We start from the raw sequence: 21748 nt of genomic DNA on the forward strand, positions 1-21748 counted from the left end.
TATATATATATATAAAGTATAATGCAGTACCTTTATTGCGCACCCACAATTAAAGGTTTTGGTAAATGAACGTCAGAAGGTAGCGAAATTATTCCAAACAAAAATATTAATGGCTTATCTAGGCATCTTGCTCAGAAGCCAAGGAAGGAAAGTGCAGGAATTACCCAAGGTACAATGTGCAGCTATTTTTTTTATTTATTAATTAATTAATTTATTATTATTATTATTTTTTTTTTTTTTTTATTGAGCATGTGCAGTAATCGTGATGCTTCTCTGGCGTGAGGGACGCAGCCGCGGGAATGGAAACCTGCCTTCTTCTTCCGTGGGGTCTCTAATTTCCTTCACCCAAATGATAAATGTTCATGAGTTTGGTGGGTTCAATTAATGTTTGTAATTACTGCCCTGGTGGAATGGGCCAAGAAAAAGCTGGAATGCCGCGTCTTCCTTGGCGGGTTTTGTGTGGTCGCGCCTTCGTCTCGGCGTCTTGTTTCACCTGCTTTTAATTGACTTTAGTGGAAACCGATAGAGTTACAAGAGATGTCTTCCAAATCATTGTCATTGGTGAACAAAAGCTGTACACTATCAACAGAACAGAAAAAAAAAACTAATATTCTCAGTAGCCTCTGAAAATAATCCTTGAGAGAGAGAGAAAAAAAAAATCAGGAATGCATGACTGCGTCTCAAACATCTGGTGGTGAGGAATCAGTGGTCAGTCTTATCGCGCTTGTGAAATAGTGTGCAGGAAGTGAGTGGGTGCTGCCGTTCATTCCCAACTATTACTCTTTAGTCATTTCACACGAGCTGGGTGGGGCGTGTCCCAGACATGTGTGGACGAGGCGCATCAATTAAGTCGCTGAGGGAGATGATTTTGTGAGGCATCGGAAGTGTGTGGTGGTGACAAGCCGCATTTGGTGTTGGAGTGTTTTCTGAGTGTTGCCGTCTGGTCTGTAGCTGTCTAGATCAAGTTGCCTGTCGGAAAGGAATGCGGAGATTTGCAGTGGTATAGTGTTCAGAAGCCGGCATGTCGCACTCCCTTTTTGTGTGTTTCATTTTCCTTGAGGCCAAAGTCCCCTGGTGTTCTTACAACCTCCTTGCAAAACTTGAGAATTTATATATTTTTTATTTATTATTTTTTGTACTTTACAGTATATTAGAGGAATTAGAATTACGGGAAAACCCTAAGCTGCTATTTTCGGGATCAGAATACAGGGCTAATTTTAGGTCACTACCAATTTTTTTGCTTTAGCCCACCCTTCTATTTCGAGCTCCGCTGTTGTTACGTTTTTTTTTTTTTTTTTTTTTTTTTATGTAGGAAGGATACTGGCCAAGGGCAACAAAAATCTAATAAAAAAAATGCCCACTGAAATGCCAGTCCCTAAAAGGGTCAAAGCAGTGGTCAAAAATTGGTGGATAAGTGTCTTGAAACCTCCCTCTTGAAGGAATTCAAGTCATAGGAAGGTGGAAATACAGAAGCAGGCAGGGAGTTCCAGAGTTTACCAGAGAAAGGGATGAATGATTGAGAATACTGGTTAACTCTTGCGTTAGAGAGGTGGACAGAATAGGAGTGAGAGAAAGAAGAAAGTCTTGTGCAGCGAGGCCGCGGAAGGAGGGAAGGCATGCAGTTAGCAAGATCAGAAGAGCAGTTAGCATGAAAATAGCGGTAGAAGACAGCAAGAGATGCAACATTGCGGCGGTGAGAGAGAGGCTGAAGACAGTCAGTTAGAGGAGAGGAGTTGATGAGACGAAAAGCTTTTGATTCCACCCTGTCTAGAACAGCAGTATGAGTGGAACCCCCCCAGACATGTGAAGCATACTCCATACATGGACGGATAAGGCCCTTGTACAGAGTTAGCAGCTGGGGGGGTGAGAAAAACTGGCGGAGACGTCTCAGAACACCTAACTTCATAGAAGCCGTTTTAGCTAGAGATGAGATGTGAAGTTTCCAGTTCAGATTATAAGTAAAGGACAGACCGAGGATGTTCAGTGTAGAAGAGGGGGACAGTTGAGTGTCATTGAAGAAGAGGGGATAGTTGTCTGGAAGATTGTGTCGAGTTGATAGATGGAGGAATTGAGTTTTTGAGGCATTGAACAATACCAAGTTTGCTCTGCCCCAATCAGAAATTTTAGAAAGATCAGAAGTCAGGCGTTCTGTGGCTTCCCTGCGTGATATGTTTACCTCCTGAAGGGTTGGACGTCTATGAAAAGACGTGGAAAAGTGCAGGGTGGTATCATCAGCATAGGAGTGGATAGGACAAGAAGTTTGGTTTAGAAGATCATTAATGAATAATAAGAAGAGAGTGGGTGACAGGACAGAACCCTGAGGAACACCACAGTTAATAGATTTAGGAGAAGAACAGTGACCGTCTACCACAGCAGCAATAGAACGGTCAGAAAGGAAACTTGAGATGAAGTTACAGAGAGAAGGATAGAAACCGTAGGAGGGTAGTTTGGAAATCAAAGCTTTGTGCCAGACTCTATCAAAGGCTTTTGATATGTCCAAGGCAACAGCAAAAGTTTCACCAAAGTCTCTAAAAGAGGATGACCAAGACTCAGTAAGGAAAGCCAGAAGATCACCAGTAGAGCGTCCTTGACGGAACCCATACTGGCGATCAGATAGAAGGTTGTGAAGTGATAGATGTTTAAGAATCTTCCTGTTGAGGATAGATTCAAAAACTTTAGATAAGCAGGAAATTAAAGCAATAGGACGGTAGTTTGAGGGATTAGAGCGGTCACCCTTTTTAGGAACAGGTTGAATGTAGGCAAACTTCCAGCAAGAAGGAAAGGTAGATGTTGACAGACAGAGCTGAAAGAGTTTGACTAGGCAAGGTGCAAGCACGGAGGCACAGTTTCGGAGAACAATAGGAGGGACCCCATCAGGTCCATAAGCCTTCTGAGGGTTTAGGCCAGCGAGGGCATGGAAAACATCATTACGAAGAATTTTAATACGAGGCATGAAGTAGTCAGAGGGTGGAGGAGAAGGAGGAACAAGCCCAGAATCGTCCAAGGTAGAGTTTTTAGCAAAGGTTTGAGCAAAGAGTTCAGCTTTAGAAATAGATGTGATAGCAGTGGTGCCATCTGGTTGAAGTAGAGGAGGGAAAGAAGAAGAAGCAAAGTTATTGGAGATATTTTTGGCTAGATGCCAGAAATCACGAGGGGAGTTAGATCTTGAAAGGTTTTGACATTTTCTGTTAATGAAGGAGTTTTTGGCTAGTTGGAGAACAGACTTGGCATGGTTCCGGGCAGAAATATAAAGTGCATGAGATTCTGGTGAAGGAAGGCTTAAGTACCTTTTGTGGGCCACCTCTCTATCATGTATAGCACGAGAACAAGCTGTGTTAAACCAAGGTTTAGAAGGTTTAGGACGAGAAAAAGAGTGAGGAATGTACGCCTCCATGCCAGACACTATCACCTCTGTTATGCGCTCAGCACACAAAGACGGGTCTCTGACACGGAAGCAGTAGTCATTCCAAGGAAAATCAGCAAAATACCGCCTCAGGTCCCCCCAACTAGCAGAGGCAAAACGCCAGAGGCACCTTCGCTTAGGGGGATCCTGAGGAGGGATTGGAGTGATAGGACAAGATAAAGATATGAGATTGTGATCGGAGGAGCCCAACGGAGAAGAAAGGGTGACAGCATAAGCAGAAGGATTAGAGGTCAGGAAAAGGTCAAGAATGTTGGGCGTATCTCCAAGACGGTCAGGAATACGAGTAGGGTGTTGCACCAATTGCTCTAGGTCATGGAGGATAGCAAAGTTGTAGGCTAGTTCACCAGGATGGTCAGTGAAGGGAGAGGAAAGCCAAAGCTGGTGGTGAACATTGAAGTCTCCAAGAATGGAGATCTCTGCAAAAGGGAAGAGGGTCAGAATGTGCTCCACTTTGGAAGTTAAGTAGTCAAAGAATTTCTTATAGTCAGAGGAGTTAGGAGAGAGGTATACAGCACAGATAAATTTAGTATGAGAATGACTCTGTAGTCGAAGCCAGATGGTGGAAAACTCGGAAGATTCAAGAGCGTGGGCACGAGAGCAGGTTAAGTCATTGCGCACATAAACGCAGCATCCAGCTTTGGATCGAAAATGAGGATAGAGAAAGTAGGAGGGAACAGAAAAGGGGCTACTGTCAGTTGCCTCAGACACCTGAGTTTCAGTGAGGAAAAGAAGATGAGGTTTAGAAGAGGAGAGGTGGTGTTCTACAGATTGAAAATTAGATCTTAGACCGCGAATGTTGCAGAAGTTAATGAAGAAAAAGTTGAGGGGGGTGTCAAGACACTTACGGTCGTCGACGGAAAGGCAGTCTGACCTGGGGACATTTATGGTCCCCTCCCCAGATGGGGACTCCGAGGCTGGTGTAGGAGTCGCCATGATTTTAAAATTTTTTGAGTGAAGGGTGTGTGTGTTATTAGGTGCTTGTAGTTTTGTGTGGAGGAAGAGAGTTGTCTTTAGAGGGCAGGCTGTGACTGCCCCCTTGTGTTGTGAGACACAAAGGGAAACGTTCAGTGAGGTCACAGCTGGGTTTAATGATAAGTTCACAGCACCCCCTGAACAGTGCTTTAGACCTCACTGGGAGTAATTATCGTTTCGGCAGGTGTCTACTGCCTCCTCCTTCTACGTATTATATACACCGTGAAAACAGACGGCGTTAAGCCGCTGACTCGGTCAGATGGTTCAAAGGAAGGGCATGTTAAGCTCTGGCAGCAAAAGCCTTGATCATCTGGCTCAAGGGTCGCCTTCAGCATTCACCACCAAGGACGTGCTCCACTCTGAGGAGTATTCCATTGTCAGCTCCCAGGACTGGCGTGGGGACAGATGCATTGAGAAGATCTATTGATATCTTATAAGTAGAAGTCTCAATCAAGCTGCATTGAGGTTAACAACGTCTGAGGAGCATTCCGTGTTCTGTGCTCAGGATGTGCGTGTGGGTAGATGCTTTAAGAAAATCTGTTGATATTTTAAAAGTTTAATATTCTTAGCAAGCAGCATTAAAATCAAACAAAGAGAACTTATATTTGTATTTAATGTGGCGTAAGAAGAAGGATGACGCTGGTAAGGAATAGTTAAATTCTTGTTGGTTTCTTCTTCCTAATCAGTACCTATAGAGAGTTTGCAGACAATGGATTTTTTTTATGTAGATTACAGATGACCCCGCGGCGTCTGGTCACCTCTAAGGAATCGGTCTACCTGAGTGTTTGGATGACACAACCGAACACTCATGTCTGGCCAAGGTGGGCCTCGCGTTTCTCGCATGATCGTGATTGCCACATCTCATCCCCGCCGTGGAGCGTGATAGTAGTCACAGGAATGATTGGGATCAGACACTCAGACAAGTTGGGGATGGAGAGAGAGAGAGAGAGAGAGAGAGAGAGAGAGAGAGAGAGAGAGAGAGAGAGAGAGAGAGAGAGAGAGAGAGAGAGACAGAGAGAGAGAGAGAGAGAGAGAGAGAGAGAGAGAGAGAGACAGAGAGAGAGAGAGAGAGAGAGAGAGAGAGAGTGAGAGAGAGAGAGAGAGAGAGAGAGAGAGAGAGAGAGTGTGTGTGTGTGTGTGTGTGTGTGTGTGTGTGTGTGTGTGTGTATGTGTGTGTGTCTTTTGAGGCGAGTTACATTTATTGTTCCCCTTAAGAAACTAAGAACGAAAATAATTTTTAAAAAACTTGCTTCATGACACTTGTCTCTAATATTGATAACTGTAGTAGTAGTAGTAGTAGTAGTAGTAGTAGTAGTAGTAGTAGTAGTAGCAGTAGTAGTAGTAGTATACCTAACAGAGCCTGATTCGTGGTACGGTAATGGACCTCGTTTCTTCTCGACTATTTTTTTTTGTTATCAAGCTGTATCAAGCTGTACTGACAGGCAAGGTGGTTATCAAGGATGTTTCTATGATTGCAGTGATAATTTAACAAGAATTCTGCCCATTCACTGAAGAAGCCACCAGTTAGAACACGACTGTTTATCTCTGTGCCCTTTGAAAATATTCTGCGTGAGAGAAGGAAGTGTTTCAGAATACGAACCAGTATCACACACACACACACACACACACACACACACACACACACACACACTGTCGTCTCATTATTACCAGCTGAGTGTGTCTTGTGGCGGGGCTCAGAAGGAAGGGACACAAAGGGTCGTCTATAATGGAGTGAACATAAAAGCAAGTCACACAATCCCTTTCATTCCTCATAGTAATTAATTAACGCTGACAACATTTACCACCTTTGTCTTTGTCTCACGATAAACAACAACAACCACTGATACTTTCTTGTACGTGGAAAATTATCATCACATTGTGTTAACATTTTCCTGTTTATTTCCTCGTTTTTTTTTTTTCTTATTTCTGTCGTTTCTTCTTTCCATGTCTTTTCCTTCACTTTTGTCTCGTGTTCCTATTTTTCATTTCCGTTGCTTCTTCCTTCCCTCTCCCTTGTTCCTTTTTTCCTTGTCTTTTTCTTTTTTCTCATGTGTCGTGTTTCTATTGTTTATCTCCTTTGTCTCTTTTTTTCTCGTTCGTACATTCTTTCCTTCTCCTTTGTCTCTTGTTTCTATTTCCTTCGTCCTTGTTTTTATTTTCCTTGCTTGTGTCTTGTCTCTTGTGTTTCATTGTTGTGTGTGTGTGTGTGTGTGTGTGTGTGTGTGTGTGTTTTCTCAACCTCTCTGTCTTTGTTTCTTGGTTTGTGCGTCAACAACAGTTTGCAGGAATGACTGAAGTTCGGCGTGGCAAAAGTGTTTCGTGGGTCGGTCGTGTGGGGAAAACCAAGGCTCGTGTTTTCAAACGCTGTGGAATCTCATAAACTTTTGAAGCGTCAAAGGGAGAGAAAAATAGTCTTTCTCACGAGTGTTTTCCAAATGATGACGAAGAGTTCTTGTTACACTGTCACAAAAATAATGAAAATAACATCGAAACCGCCCGGTAATTTTCATGATAGAGATTAAAACTAGTGAAGGAGAGACTAGTGGGAGAGACTTACACTATACTGGGCACCACTTGATGTTCTCGGACAGCTGGAAGAACTTGCACACTTTGTAAGTATATATGTGGTAGACACAGGAAACCGTTCATGCAGGATGGCCCACGAAGCACTGAGATGCGTAAAAGTAGCAACAATATACAGCACATACAAATCTATACAACAGGCAAAAATACACACGGCACAACACAACACAAATTATTTCCAGAGACAAAATTGTGATCATTGTCAGCCTCATCAGTGCAGCATCCAGGGTTTTGTTGTCGCGCAGGGAATGTGGTGGCGGGAACTACGCGGCGAGGAGGAGCACGGCTGGTACTTAATGTTCTGGTGAAAGGCGACGGACGTGTTTATCCTCTTATTGTTAAAAAGCTTCCCTCCTTTTTCTTAGTGATGCTGGAAAGCTGCCCAGACCTGCTCCTTACAGGCTGCTTGTGGCTGTCTTCTTGTTCGTCTTTCTTTTTTTTCTTTCTTCCTTTCTGTCTGTCTGTCTGTCTGTTTGTTTGTATGTATATGTATGTATGTATGTATCTATGTATATCTGTCTTTATGTCTGGATGTCTGTTTATTTTACCGTCCCTACATGGTTATTTCTCTCTCTCTCTCTCTCTCTCTCTCTCTCTCTCTCTCTCTCTCTCTCTCTCTCTCTCTCTCTCTCTCTCTCTCTCTCTCTCTCTCTCTCTCTCTCTCTCTCTCTCTCTCGCTCTCTCACACACACACACACACACACACACACACACACACACACACTACAAATATCACAGAGATCGACTTAAAAACACGTCAGGAAATCTCACGTGGAAAATGGCGGAAGTGTCTTTGGCCTGAAGGTTGCCTCACTCCAACACTCAGAGGCGATGGTACTTTCTCCCACTTCCCCTGTGATGGTTTAGGCGGCAAGAAGGAAATTTGACGGAGTTTGCACCCTGTGACCCGCCATTTGTTACCTTTCAAGTCTCTTCTTTTTCCACCTAATCAAAATAATGGTTTCTAAATGCTCCTTTGAAGTGTTTTTCGTCTCATTTTGCCGATGCGTTTGTTAATTAGGTTCTCATTCTTTTTCCTCTATTTTTCTTCGTGGTTTCCTTATGGCTGTAATTTTTTTCCTCTCTAATTTTCTCTACAAAGAGGCAAATAAATGCAGGGCCAGTCTTTTTCTTGCTTTCTCTATTACGTCATTACTTTGTTTCTATTTACAGAGGTGAATGTATTCCTCATTACTTCTCATACTTACTCAGGGCGCAGATGAACTGAGCTGCCACTCTTTCCTTCTTAGTTTCTCTGTGCACAGGTGAATGCAACCCATTCTCTTTGTTTTCTTACCTTATCTATGCACAGGTAAAGACAACATTCACTATTTACTTTCATTCTTTATGGCAATTCAATGTATGTCATTTTTGTCTCACTCTTTCTATGAATTACCTCCTCACTCGCTCTCTTATCTTACCTTCTCCAGGAACGAAGATGAGTGTTTGTCATAATGCTCACGATGGTCACTTATTTTACTTCCCAGCGTAAAGTAACCCGCTCGTTGTTTACAGGTAACAGTTGTGGCAGCGAAGGGCGAGAGTTTTATCTAGAAAGAAAGAATGAAGATTGAAGAATTTTCACAGTGTTCCAGTATCATAGCAGCGTTTTGCTTTTTATCGTAAAGTAACCCACATCGGTTTGGCGTTTATAGGTGATAATTATGACATTGAAGTGTTACTGTAGAAGAATTATAGAAAAGACGAGAGGGAAGGTTGAATGTACCAAGAATATGCACCGTATTGTAGCATTATGGCCACGTTTTGCTATCCAACGTAAAATAACCCGCGTCATTTTGGTGTTTATTGGTGATAAGCATTGCATCGAGGGACACAAATAGGAGAATTATCGAGGAGACCAGAGGGAAGGTTGAAGTGTAAATATATCAAGCATATTCACCGTATTCCCGCATCAGGAGTGCGACCTGGTCACATTCAGGCAGTCATATCTCACCTAATTCCATCGACCACATGAATCTTGCGAGGAGGGGAAATCTTCCCGACACACATTCTCTGTATGGATGAATTTCAATCTCCAAATTTTCATCTTCACCAGCCGCTCCAGGCGTCGTGTTTCCTGAGCTGGTGACAAGTCTTAGGCCTCGCTGTCCTCTCTGACCTTGAACACCAGGAAAGGCGCTTTGCTCGTACCCTGGACCGTCTTGGGTGTATTCATTACTATGTTTGTCTTCACGTTTACTTGGCTGGTGAGTTCATTCGGTTCAGCTTATTTCTTTTGGGTTCATGTAAACTTTCCTTTTTTTCCCGTCCGTTTATTTATTTATTTTTTATTTATTTTTTTTGTCCTATCATGCCTGTGCTGTCTTTCGATCCACTACAGAGGAAGTATTTGTGACAATCTTCTTACCGTCCAAGGCTTTACTTTGATTTTCCATTTTTTAATGTAAGAATGTCTCTGGTCAAGGGCAAAAAACTGTTAGAAAAAAAAGCAAGATGCCAGACCGTAAAGGCGACAACACAAAGACAAGCTCATAATTACCTAGAATTAACTAGTATTACTTTGCCAACAAGTATCATCTTCGCCAGGCACATCACAGAGCCGTGTGTCTCCAGCAGGAGGGCGTACATTGATTGCCACGCTCTTTATCTCACCTTAAAGCTGGGAAGTCTGAGTGTAACTCTGCTCTGTCACAATGGTGGTGTCACAGTGAAAGAGGCGACTCAAGGAAGGGATCTTGTTGCCTGTTCTCGCTGCCTCCGCCACCCATCGCACCGAATCTGTTATGCAAGTCGCTGGGATTCATTAGTGCATTCAATGGAAATGTTAAAATCTTTTCCTGTTACCTTTTCACTTCCGGGAGGGTCGGGAAACTTTTATTTTATTTTATTTTATTTATTTATTTATTTATTTATTTATTTATTTATTTATTATTTTTGTTGCTCTTCCGAGGACGACTGTTGAAGCCAGGATTGATAGCACTGCTACAGGCTCATCACTCGCCAGCATTATTCTCGATTAACGTGATAAATGTACTGATGATATTATGTTGCTGTTTATTGCAAGAAAGTCTTCCAGTGACAGTCATATTCTGAGTATGATTCCCTTTGGTCTAATGTTTGAGTTAAATACGTTTTTTCTTAATTTGTAAATACCAACGTTATCTTACGAAATATAATAAATACACCAACAAATTATACTAACAAAAATATGTATCAATGACTTTGATAGTGGAATTAGTAGTGATGTTAGTAAATTTGCGGATGACACAAAGATAGGTAGATTAATTATGTCAGAATCGGATGCCATCGCCTTGCAGGCAGATTTAGGAAGGATGAATGAACGGACGGACAAATGGCAAATGCAGCTTAATATCAATAAATGCAAAGTGCTTAGCGTAGGCAGAGGAAACCCACACAATAGGTACACATTAAACAACCAAACTCTGGTAGGTACAGGGTACGAGAAAGATTTAGGAGTTATAGTTAGCTCTGAACTCCGTCTAGGGAAACAATGCATAGAAGCCAGAAACAAGGCAAAAAGGGTACTTGGATTAATTTTTAGGAGTGTTAAAAGTAGAAGGCCGGAAGTAATATTAAAGTTATACTTGGCGCTGGTCAGACCTCATCTAGACTACGCTGTGCAGTTCTGGTCCCCACATTACAGGAAAGACATAGGTCTATTAGAATCAGTGCACAGGAAAATGACTAAAAGGATACAGGGGAAGAGGAGTATTCCTTACGAGGCGAGATTGAAGCTGTTAAATCTACACTCTTTAGAGAGACGTAGGTTAAGAAGGGACCTGATAGAAGTCTTTAAGTGGTATAAGGGTTATAACAAGGGGGACGTCAGCAAAATTCTTAGGATCAGCAACCAGGGTAGAAAAAGAAATAACGGGTTCAAATTTGAAAAAAAAATTTCGGTTTAAGAAAGAGATAGGAAGAAATTGGTTCTCAAATAGAGTGGTAGATGAGTGGAACGGACTCAGTAATCATGTTGTTAGTGCTAAGACATTAGGGAGCTTAAAGAGAAGATTAGACGGGTTTATGGATGGGGATGATAGATGGAAATAGGTAGGTATATTTCATACAGGGACTGCCACGTGTAAGCCTGGTCGCTTCTTGCAGCTTCTCCTATTTCTTATGTTCTTATGTTCTTAATGTAGTAATTATTGTGGAGATCGAAACTTCACTTGACTTTATTCTTTATTCATTGTTTGCAATCTTTCATGAGTCTGAAAATGAAGTGAAGATGTCAGTGGCAGGCGCAGTGATAGATATCATTATTTACTGTTAATAAGCCGAGTATTGTTAAATGGCAGTGATGTTCCCTCTAAGGACTATATTTCCAAACTCTTCTACGCCACAACTCCACTACTTTCAAAGGACTCTACAGAGACGAATTTATACGAGCTTTTTTACGCTGTTTTTATATTTAAAGTAACATATTAACACAATTTCCACACTATTAGCAGGAGAAACGCTTCATAATACAGCTAATCATCTTTATAGCCTTTGAAAATAGTAGTGATGAAGTTAGGTGGGTTTTTAAGAGTGTTTTATGGTATGAGTGACAGATTAACAAATTTCTGTATTACTGACACGATAAACTCTTGGGAACATGGTACTCATCTCTGTGGTCTTTGAAAATACTCGTCGTGAAGTTACATTGGTTTTTAAGAGTGTTTTATATAGTACTAGTGACAGATTAACGAGATACATTACTGACACGAGAAACACTCTTGGGAACATGGTAGTCATCTCTGTGTGCTTTGAAAATACTCGTGGTAAGAGAGTGAAGCGTTGTAGTGTGTTAACTTAGAGTTTGAATTAGTATTGCTAAGGCATGTCTTTATATTGATAATAGCATGACGTGTACTGAAACATTAATACGTAACTGGCATAAACATTTCTTACAGTGGCTAATTAATGATAAGTTTTGAATCCGAAACAGGAACGCAAATTTCGAAATGTTGAAATTAATACCCCTCCTGCACATTATATTAGCAAGGAAAGTAAAATATGGACTCAGTATATTAAAGAATATTTCCTGTCTGGTAGTTATTATTGGGAGACACGCACTGGTTTGCCGCCACACTCAAAGGGCGGTATCACTCCTGGTCTTGGCTCCTGTTTGTTGAAGCCTCTATCAGACAATGAGTCTTGCTCCTCCTCCTCCTTTTTTTTTTTTTCTACTACTACTATTAACTACTACTACTACTACTACTACTACTACTACTACAGGGATGCTCTAAACATATTCATTACAGAGATACGTTAAATATATCCATTACATCTTAACACATCCCTGTGAAGCCTGAACACAACAGTCACAGCGAGAGGTTGACTCCTCCGCCTTGATCCGACTGCCAGCCGCCGAGTTACTGTTTACGGAATGAAGGTTTTCACTAAACGTCCCGCCTGATGGTTTTATTCCCTCGTAAAGGAGATCATCGCTCGCTGCGCCGCTTAATGCTTCACCAAGCCTGTCTCGCTCAAGGTTAGAGCTGCGGAACTATCAGAATTAGGCTTACCACTTCTTAACCCTCAGTCTTCGGTTGTCTTGACTTGATCTAACCTAACATAGTAACTAGTAACTCCACTATTAAAGCCGCGGTGCATTATTGTTAGACTTCGTAATTATCAACTCAGAGTCTTTAGTTATCTATTGTGATGTTATGTAACCTGGCTAATACCTGCAGTATCAAAGGTGCTGTGTGTCAGTGTTAGTCTAAGTGCTTTCTATCCTTGAATCTTGAGTACCTTGGATAGGTATAAATAGGTAGGTTTGTTTCATACAGGGACCGCCACGTGTAGGCCTGATGGCTTCTTGCAGCTTCCCCTTATTTTCTTGTGCTCTTTCTTTTGTTTTAATCTTAACTCTCTCTCTCTCTCTCTCTCTCTCTCTCTCTCTCTCTCTCTCTCTCTCTCTCTCTCTCTCTCTCTCTCTCTCTCTCTCTCTCTCTCTCTCTCTCTCTCTCTCTCTCTCTCTCTCTCTCTCTCTCTCTCTCTCTCTCTCTCTCTCTCTCTCTCTCTCTCCACTAAATGAATCAAATGAAATGCACAAAAGCTGTCAAGTATTTGCGCCCCACACAGGAATCTCCGTCAGCAGGTAGCGGCGCCTGTGCTGGGAACGCGGGGTAGAGGGAACGGCTTCAACTTTGTCCCAGCCTTAGTCGTAATTGGTTGGGTGAGTAATAGCATTATTGCCCGTTAATTGGGCCGCTGTATGACTTCACTGGTTGGTTCACGAGATAACATGTATCCGTCACCGCCATCACCACCACCACCACCGCTGTATGACTTTACTGGTTGGTTCACGAGATAACATGGATCCGTCACCCCCACCACCACCACCACCACCGCTGTATGACTTCACTGGTTAGTTCACGAGATAACATGGATCCATCACCGTCACCACCACCACCATCACCACCACTACCACCATCAATAGCGCTAGCATCGCCACTAGTGATATGCTTGTTTAGCACAGTTTTCTTCTGATTAATACGTAGACGGGGTGTTTATTAACTAAATATTAACTAAATGGATCTCGTTTGACATTTCATAGTTAATTTTATAGTCCCTAACGTGGAATAAATACACAGATGCATTTCAACAGAGATTATTTGAATTCATACTCTACATTACATGAAAGGAACCGTGCAGTTACAACGTAAGAGATCTGGAGCCATGACCCTTGAGTCCGTGACGTGAAATGAATACCTAGATAGAACTCAGCAATTAAGGGCCTTTGATTTCATGCTTTGTAACGTTCAATATCGCCCACGTGCTTGCCGGGACGGACACGCGCAGCTACAGAGTGAGGTGCTTAGCCAATAATGAACCTTTAGCTCCAAATTTGTATTTTGTTGTGTGAGATGTGATTTCGTGTTCGCTAAAGCTTAATATCATCCACGTTCTCAAGATTTCCTTTTACTCTTATTTTTTTTTTTTTTCATGTAATTGCTGCTCTGGCCAAGGACAACGGAGACTGATGAAAAAAAAAAAAAAAACTAAAAATGTCAAATCCTAAAAGTGTCAGTCAGGTAACAAGACGCAGAGTTAAACATTGAGACAAACAGCGAATAAAAAACCTTCCAATCCCTCACGTGAAGCTGATACGCAGACAGATTCCACTAATTAAAGTACCTGACCTCATACTCTCCAACACTCAGCATCATCAAGTGTTTACGAGGAAGGAAAGATGCAGGTGTCGTCTCCAGTGAAGAAAAGTGAAGAAAAACGTTTCCCTTTGCTGTATCTCTGAGTGGATAATCGCTGTCCAGTGTCAGCGTTCTTTCGTGACGTCGATGTAACGTTAACTATGACCTAAGAGTAATGAACCATCTAACCAATAGTTCCGTTTTTTTGCCTCACACACACACACGCAGGGAAGTTAGATATTTACACACACACACACACACAGGGCAGTTATACACTTAAACGCGCGCGCGCGCGCGCGTGCACACACACACACACACACACACACACACACACACACACACACACACACACAGGGCAGTTATACACTTAAACGCGCGTGCACACACACACACACAGAAACAGGACAGTTACCCACACACACACACACACACACACACACACCACGTTATCCTTGCCGCCCAGCCCTGCCGAGTCCTGCCGAGCCCAGCCCAGCCCTGTCTCTGCTATGGTAACACTCTCTCCCCGTCAATATTTAGCGTAAATTTCAGGATTTCCAGCAGTTTCCAGGTGTTTTCTAGACTTGGGATATATAGTACTAGGAGAAGGAAGAAAGATGAAGGGAAGAGGAAGAAGAGTATGCGGGGTAGGAAAAGGGAAGAGGTACTGAGGAAAGGAGGAAAAAAAAAAAAAAACATTTCGGCGCGGTATCAATATTCTTTCCTTTCTACTGATGGAGTTGGCATTGTTTTGATATTTGATTTATTACTAGGAAACTATAACAAGGAATGACACATAATGAAATCCAGTCTAGATGTGTTTTTGTTTGTCGAAAATAAACCGTTTCGTCATTTTATATATTTTTACATTTTTTTTTTTATTAGCACGCCTATGATTGTATTGGTATTGGATTTAAGACTTAAAAAATATAAGAAACATGTATCAAGTAATAATATTCAATAAAATCTTGTCTAGCAATGCGTATTTTCAAATTTAACATGCGTCCGTTGCTAAAATGGAAAAAAAAAACTATTTTCTTTATACGACGATCAATTCGTGTTTTTTTTTTATTTGTCTGGAAAGGAAAAAAAATGTGTTCAGAATATATAATAGGATTTAGTCTGGCTGTGTTTTGTTTCTAGATATTATAATGTTTTTGTAGCACCATTCGTAAATAATACAGATTTTTGGAGGATATTTCGTTATTATTACTGAGTTCGGTAATCTTTTTGTATTTTGGGTATTAGCTAAAGTAAACGGCGAGTCAGAATTTGTAGTGCATTCCAGTCTGGGCGTCTTCTTTCTCCTCGCGATTTTCAAAGTGAATTACGTTACGTAAATATAGGTGCAGTCCCGTTCAGAGCGTCTCGTCTCGTCTACCACCAACACAATCAGGACCCAGACCGAGACCTTCCTTCCTACCAGTCTGTCTCTCCTCGTCAACATTTCCCTCATTTTCCAGGGTTTTCCGGCCCAAGTATGAAATGCGTAGATTGCTGTAGTGGGAAAAGGAAAAAAAGTGAGGAATAGAGGAGGAAGAGGAAGAAGGAAGGAAGAATGAAGGGAAGTAACGGTGGAGTGATGGTGGTAGTAGTAGTAGTAGTAGTAGTAGTAGTAGTAGTAGTAGTAGTAGTAGTGGGAAGAGGAGGATGAGGAGGAGGACGAAAAGAAGAAAATGACGAATAGGAGAGGAGAAAAAAGGAAGGAGGAATGAAGGGGGCGCAAATAATTGTGTGGTGTGGTGGTGTGGTATGGTGGTGTGGTGTAGCGAAGCATTCATGAATTAAGGGTGGAGGAGGCGCACCTGCAGGCGCAGGCTGGCAGGGCGGCAGGGGGCGCCTGGCCCTGCCTTGTGCTGTGTTGTGAAGACGGAAAGCCGCTGAGTGTGAGATGGAATACTTAACTTTCCTTTCTTTTATGATGGGTTGCTAAAAGCTGATTCTTGTAGTGGAGGAGAACATGTTTAAGTGCTGTAGAGACAGTGACTGGCGTTGAATTACAGGTATATTTTGGAAAAGATAGATGTGTCAGAGGTGAAAATAAGCTTATGGTCAGTATGAGAGTTTCCAAGGGAAGCGGCTCACAAACAAACAAACAGTACTTCATTGTTGAGACATAAATGATGCACGCCTTTCTCTCACGATCCGAGAACTCCGTGTGGAGGCGCGCCAAAACATTATTATTTAACCACACACACACACACACACACACACACACACACACACACACACACACAGCAAGCTGGCGCTGCTTGGACATTCAATTCGTGGGTCACTTTGCGCGCCTCGCCCAGTGGTCGCGGGAATTTCATCAAGCGCCTCGTGGGCAGCAGTGTGAGCGGCACGCGAGGCCAGGCCCTGTGTGCCGCCGTGCGCCTTGCTCGCCTGGCATTTCTTTTGTCAGGTATTTGGCATCGATAGTGTTGTCAGTAATTCCATAATGTGCAGCATTTGGTCTGTCTCAAGTAACAAAATAATGAAATGGAATGTGTTTGAAGAGCACTGCGGTCTTGGCTCTTACACTTTTCAGTAGAAAGCATTATTGCATGAAGTGTTATGTATGAACAGCCCGACACTATAAAACAGGCAGATCACCACCACCACTACCACCACCACCACCACTACCTCATCCTTCCCTCCCAGTCCTTCCCATCCTCCATCACATTAGCTTCTTTTTATATCGTGTTTACAGTTCGGGAACCTCCGCTTGGTTCTCTCTCTCTCTCTCTCTCTCTCTCTCTCTCTCTCTCTCTCTCTCTCTCTCTCTCTCTCTCGTCTCTACCAGTGACGGGTGACACCGCTGAATGGCGGCTCGTGAGGATGAAGGGATGACAAGTTTCCCTGGAGGGCGATCACTCCCCATCCTCTTCCCTTAACCTCCCAGTAACCCTCGACACTCCTCTGCAGGCTCCCATTCACTCCCCATCCTTTTTTTCCCTTAACCTCCCAGTAACCCTCGTCACTCCTCTGCAGGCTCCCATTCACTCCCCATCCTCTTCCCTCATCTTTTCAGTAACCCTCAGTAACCGCTCTTAAGACAGGGTGGAATTTAAATTTTTTTCGTCTTATCAACTCCTTCTCTTCTGATCTTGCTAACTGCATGCCTCCCCTCCTCCCGCGGCCTCGCTGCACAAGACTTTCTTCTTTCTCTCACCCCTATTCTGTCCACCTCTCTAATGCAAGAGTTAACCAGTATTCTCAGTCATTCATCCCTTTCTCTGGTAAACTCTGGAACTCCCTGCCTGCTTCTGTATTTCCACTTGTTATGACTTGAACTGTTTCAAGACACTTATGCTGTCATTTTTTACTACCGCCTTGGCCTCTGTTCGGGGACCTTCACCTCAGTGCCTCGTCACTCCTCTGCAGGTTTACAATTCCTCTCTGTCTCCCTGTTTTTTTTTTTCTCTCTCTCTCTTTTGTTTTATCCTCCTCCGGGTTTTCTCCGTCTCTCTTCCTTCTAATTCCTGTCCCGCTCACCACTTTGTAATTGTTGTCCCTTTTGACTCGCTCCTATTGCCTTTCAAGCAGTGACTACATCATACCGCACTTTGCTCTCCTTGCATTGATAATCACTTCTGTAGTCATTTTTTTTCTCAGTGTGTCACTTTCACTCCCTGTTAGTCTCCTTTAATCCTGATAAAAACTCTTGCCCTGATCTTCTTCACCTGCACTCTTGTTCCTCTTAACACTTTCCTGAATAGTCTACGTGGTAACCTTCCTCTCAACTACTCATTATATTGGCTTCTCTTTCATCACTTGGATCTTCTTATACATATTTCAGGTCGTCCCTTCCTAAACCATTAAGGTGTTATGGCTCCCCTTCTCTTCCTCTTCCTCCCAGCTCCTCAGTAGCGCCGCCACCCTCCTCCACTCACGTCTTATCCTCTCACCACGGAAAAATAGGACCTCGCCCACTCCTTCCGTTACTGTCTCCCTCTCCTTCTCCCTCCACCCCTTCCTCTCCCTCTCCTTCCACTCCTCCCTCTCCCTCTCCCTTCTCCACTGTTCCCTCTCCCTGCTTCATCCCTCCCACTCCCTCTCTCTTGCGCGCAGTACAGTCATGGTTGCCGGTCACAGTATTATTTAATGAGGAGCACACTGGGTTATTTTCCAGCCCGTGAGCGCCTCTTCTCGTGCAGTCCTTGTCCCCACACACACAGTCTGGATCAGGAAGACACCGCACGCCGCCAGATGGCATTACAACACTGCCTGTTGCTCATTGCTCGAGGCGACTGGTTTGGAGCCTCGTGAAGTCTCGCACACCAGAGAGCCCTTAATGCCAGACTCTGCCGCTGTGAGGCTTGGCATTGTAAAAAGTGTTCACGCTTATATAACACGTTCAGTTCTTGCTAGAAAAAAAATATATATATTGCGTAGTTATCAGCACGTAATGGTGACAAGAAGATGACGGAGCTGTGGAACACTAAGAGAGAGAGGCTGGACGGCACGGGAACCAATCACAAGTCGGTATCACCGGGGAAGGAGCAGCAGCAGTCGCGTGTTGTGTGGTTCGTGTGTGTGTGTGTGTTGTCGACTTCGTGATGAACGGAAGTGGTCGCGGCTTATCTTCGCCATCCGGGGTCACACGCCGGCCATCTTGCTTCGCGGAAGAGACAAAGGTACAGTGCCTCAGATGAGCGGCCGCCATTACGCCAAGAGATGGATGTATGCTCGTAACTGTGTGGCCTCGCCTGTCTTGCCGTTGGCTTGCCATGAGGCGCCCGCCTCGTCCGGTGGAGTAGGGGAGACGACGTTATGTCATCATTGGGAGAGAGAGAGAGAGAGAGAGAGAGAGAGAGAGAGAGAGAGAGAGAGAGAGAGAGAGTGTGTGTGGCTGGGGAGAAGAGGAGAGAACAGGATAAAAGAAAGAATGAGGATGAGACAACAGACAGTAATGCGATGAGCTCTCTCTCTCTCTCTCTCTCTCTCTCTCTCTCTCTCTCTCTCTCTCTCTCTCACACACACACACACACACACACACACACACAGCAGTGATCCTTAAGAGCCAAATAACGGCGTAAATCTCTCCCTTTTCGTGAACCAAATTGCTCGTCTGTTCTTTTAAGAAAGTTTCTGATCCCAGTGAAGCTTGATCGGAAACTTGCTACTTTTTACTGAACAGGTTTTTGTTGTCTTCAAAGTTAAAACGATCAGATTTCTTTTTTTCTTCTCTTCTGCGTCTTTTTTTTTTCTTCCTCCTTGTTTTTGTCATACAGAGAGAAATGGGATACTGAAGGCAAAATGAAGTAATTTTTTTCTTTTTGTTTTGTAGCGTTAATGCGATTTTGACTGGTTTTCGTAATTACTCCCATTTCTATTATTATTATTATTATTATTATTATTATTATTATTATTATTATTGTTGTTGTTGTTGTTGTTGTTGTTGTTGTTGTTGTTGTTGTCGTCTCAGCTTACACTTATTATTGTTTTCCCTCATTCCTCCTCGGCCAGACCTGCGCCTTCCTGTCCTCATCATCTTACTTCACATCTTCATCTTCCTGAAGGCTGTGCACTTTCCCTCCCGCTCCTCTCTTTCACAAGTCGTCTGCTGAACAATTTCACATCCAGTTACTCTTCACGAGACTTACAATTTCCTGAAAGATTACACCACAAAGAGGGTAAATACAACTCGGCGAAGGAGATGGTGACTTGCATATAGAAGGGAAATTAATTCTAAAAGGAAAAGAAATGATATTCTCTGCTTAACATTTTTGTTTGCTACCAAGTTTGGCAATATTCTTTTCCTCATTTTTTTATTTAGTTTTTTTTTTTTTCGTTTTATTTACGTTATTTTTTCCTTCCGATGTTAAGCGATAAGGACGAGGCTGTTCATTTCACTCGCTTCCTTGAAAAAAAAAAAAAAAGTCAGCCCTTCATTCGTCTCGTCTGAGGCAGTGATTTAGTTGGACATTAATTCTTTGCTTCGAGAGAAAATCCAGAGCTTCAGCTTTTGTTTGGCCTCTCGAAACACTTCATGAAGGACAAGAGTTGTGCTGAGAAAAGGAGAGATGGCGGGGGAGAGGGAAAAACGGGATTGAAATGAAAGTAAGAGAGAGAGGATGAGACGAGACATTGGTGCGATGGGGTGATTGAGAATGAAATCGAGAAGAAAAGGGGAGTGATTAATGAACGAGGAGGAGGAGGAGGAGGAGGAGGAGGACAAAGGTGGCATGGCTACTGGAGAGGAAAGCTGGTGCTCCTTGGCCCCATTGGCGGAGAGGCTGCGAGATCCTTTGTGAGATTTATTATTGCCGCCAGTGTGTGTGTGTGTGTGTGTGTGTGTGTGTGTGTGTGTGTGTGTGTGTGTGTGCACTGAAACGAATTATGGACAAGGGAGAAATTGTAGCGGGGAAGGGATCAGAAGTGAGTCTGATAGCGTTTTTTTCCGCCTAAGGCAACGTAATAAATATGAAGAAGCAAGATGTTCTTATTAACAAATTACTAGAATGTTGCGTTCATGGAGGACAAATGGAGGATGAAAACTATGTAAGGGAGGAAAATTATAGCTATCCACACACACACACACACACACACACACACACACACACACACACACACACACACACTGAGCCTGTCAAAGCTTGGGCTGGAAAGAGGGAAAGTTTTGGCAATGTTTTACCAGACTGGAGAATTACGGGCAAGGGGCGGCGTGCTGCTCCTGGCCGTGGTGATGGAGCGCTTCCTAGTCAACGCCGCCGTGGTCTTTGTCATAATACATAAAGAAATCTAGACTGTATTGAATGTACCTATGTATGCAGATTAAGTGCGTCTGTATGTACACGTGCCGCCTATTGATTCAATGAGCCTTTACTAATGTATTCAATCTTCTTCCTCGATTCATCGCCAGAAAACAAAGGCGTAAATTACACCTTCCGGTTTCTAGCACTCCCTCTGCCACAGTGAATGTCACACACACACACACACACACACACACACACACACACACACACACACACACACACACACACACACACACACTTTCGTCAGAGAGAGAGAGAGAGAGAGAGAGAGAGAGAGAGAGAGAGAGAGGTGATTTGATTTGATTAATTTATTACGCAAATAACGTCAGACATCATAAGATAGAGAAACTTAATTACAGTTGCAAGCTAAAGCAAATGGTACGCTCACACACTCACTATTCGTGCACCCCACCCACCAATCCACACTCACACAAAAGCCACCGATGCCACGCAGGGCACAGGGCATCAGGAAAACCCACCAAATCGAGGGTAACGCACGAGAATCTCATCGAGAAAATCGGGCACCAGAATATGTCGACAGACAGCATCCAGCGGCAGACCTTGGGGTAGGAGGTGCCGAACAGTGGGGCACACCAGGCAGTAGTGCTCGATGGTGTTGGCAAGCGGTGCGCGGCACAGGCGGCACTCTGTGAAGGGAGGCTCGCCCTGTACCCCGGCAATCTGCCACGGCGGACGGTAGCCCAGCCGCAGACGCTCCCAGACAATGTTGTGCCGCCGAACCGTAAGACCCCGGCAACGGTACGTGTACTTGTGGCCGCAGACGGACTTGTAATGGTTGTTGGTGATACTGTGGGGCCTCTCAGTATCCCTGCGACGCCGCATAGGTAGGAGAGCGGCGGAGCGGACCCTGGAGAGGTGGCATGGCAGGGAGAGAGGACGACCATCAC

At 43.4% G+C, this 21748-nt stretch overlaps 1 protein-coding gene across 7 annotated transcripts in view; it reads left to right on the top strand.

Moving 5' to 3' along the window:
• Positions 1–21748, top strand: part of LOC135096699 (uncharacterized) — a 174855-nt gene that overhangs the window by 117353 nt on the left and 35754 nt on the right. The window contains exon 1 of one of the 7 annotated variants that reach the window (XR_010264935.1): positions 18546–18719. The exons of the other annotated variants lie outside the window; for them this stretch is intronic. The gene's annotated coding sequence lies outside the window, so the exon portion shown is untranslated. Of the gene's footprint in view, positions 1–18545; positions 18720–21748 lie in introns of those variants that run through there. 7 annotated transcript variants of the gene reach the window in all.

This window comes from Scylla paramamosain, unplaced genomic scaffold (assembly GCF_035594125.1).
Source record: "Scylla paramamosain isolate STU-SP2022 unplaced genomic scaffold, ASM3559412v1 Contig6, whole genome shotgun sequence".
In the NCBI taxonomy this organism is placed as follows: Eukaryota; Metazoa; Arthropoda; class Malacostraca; order Decapoda; family Portunidae; genus Scylla; species Scylla paramamosain.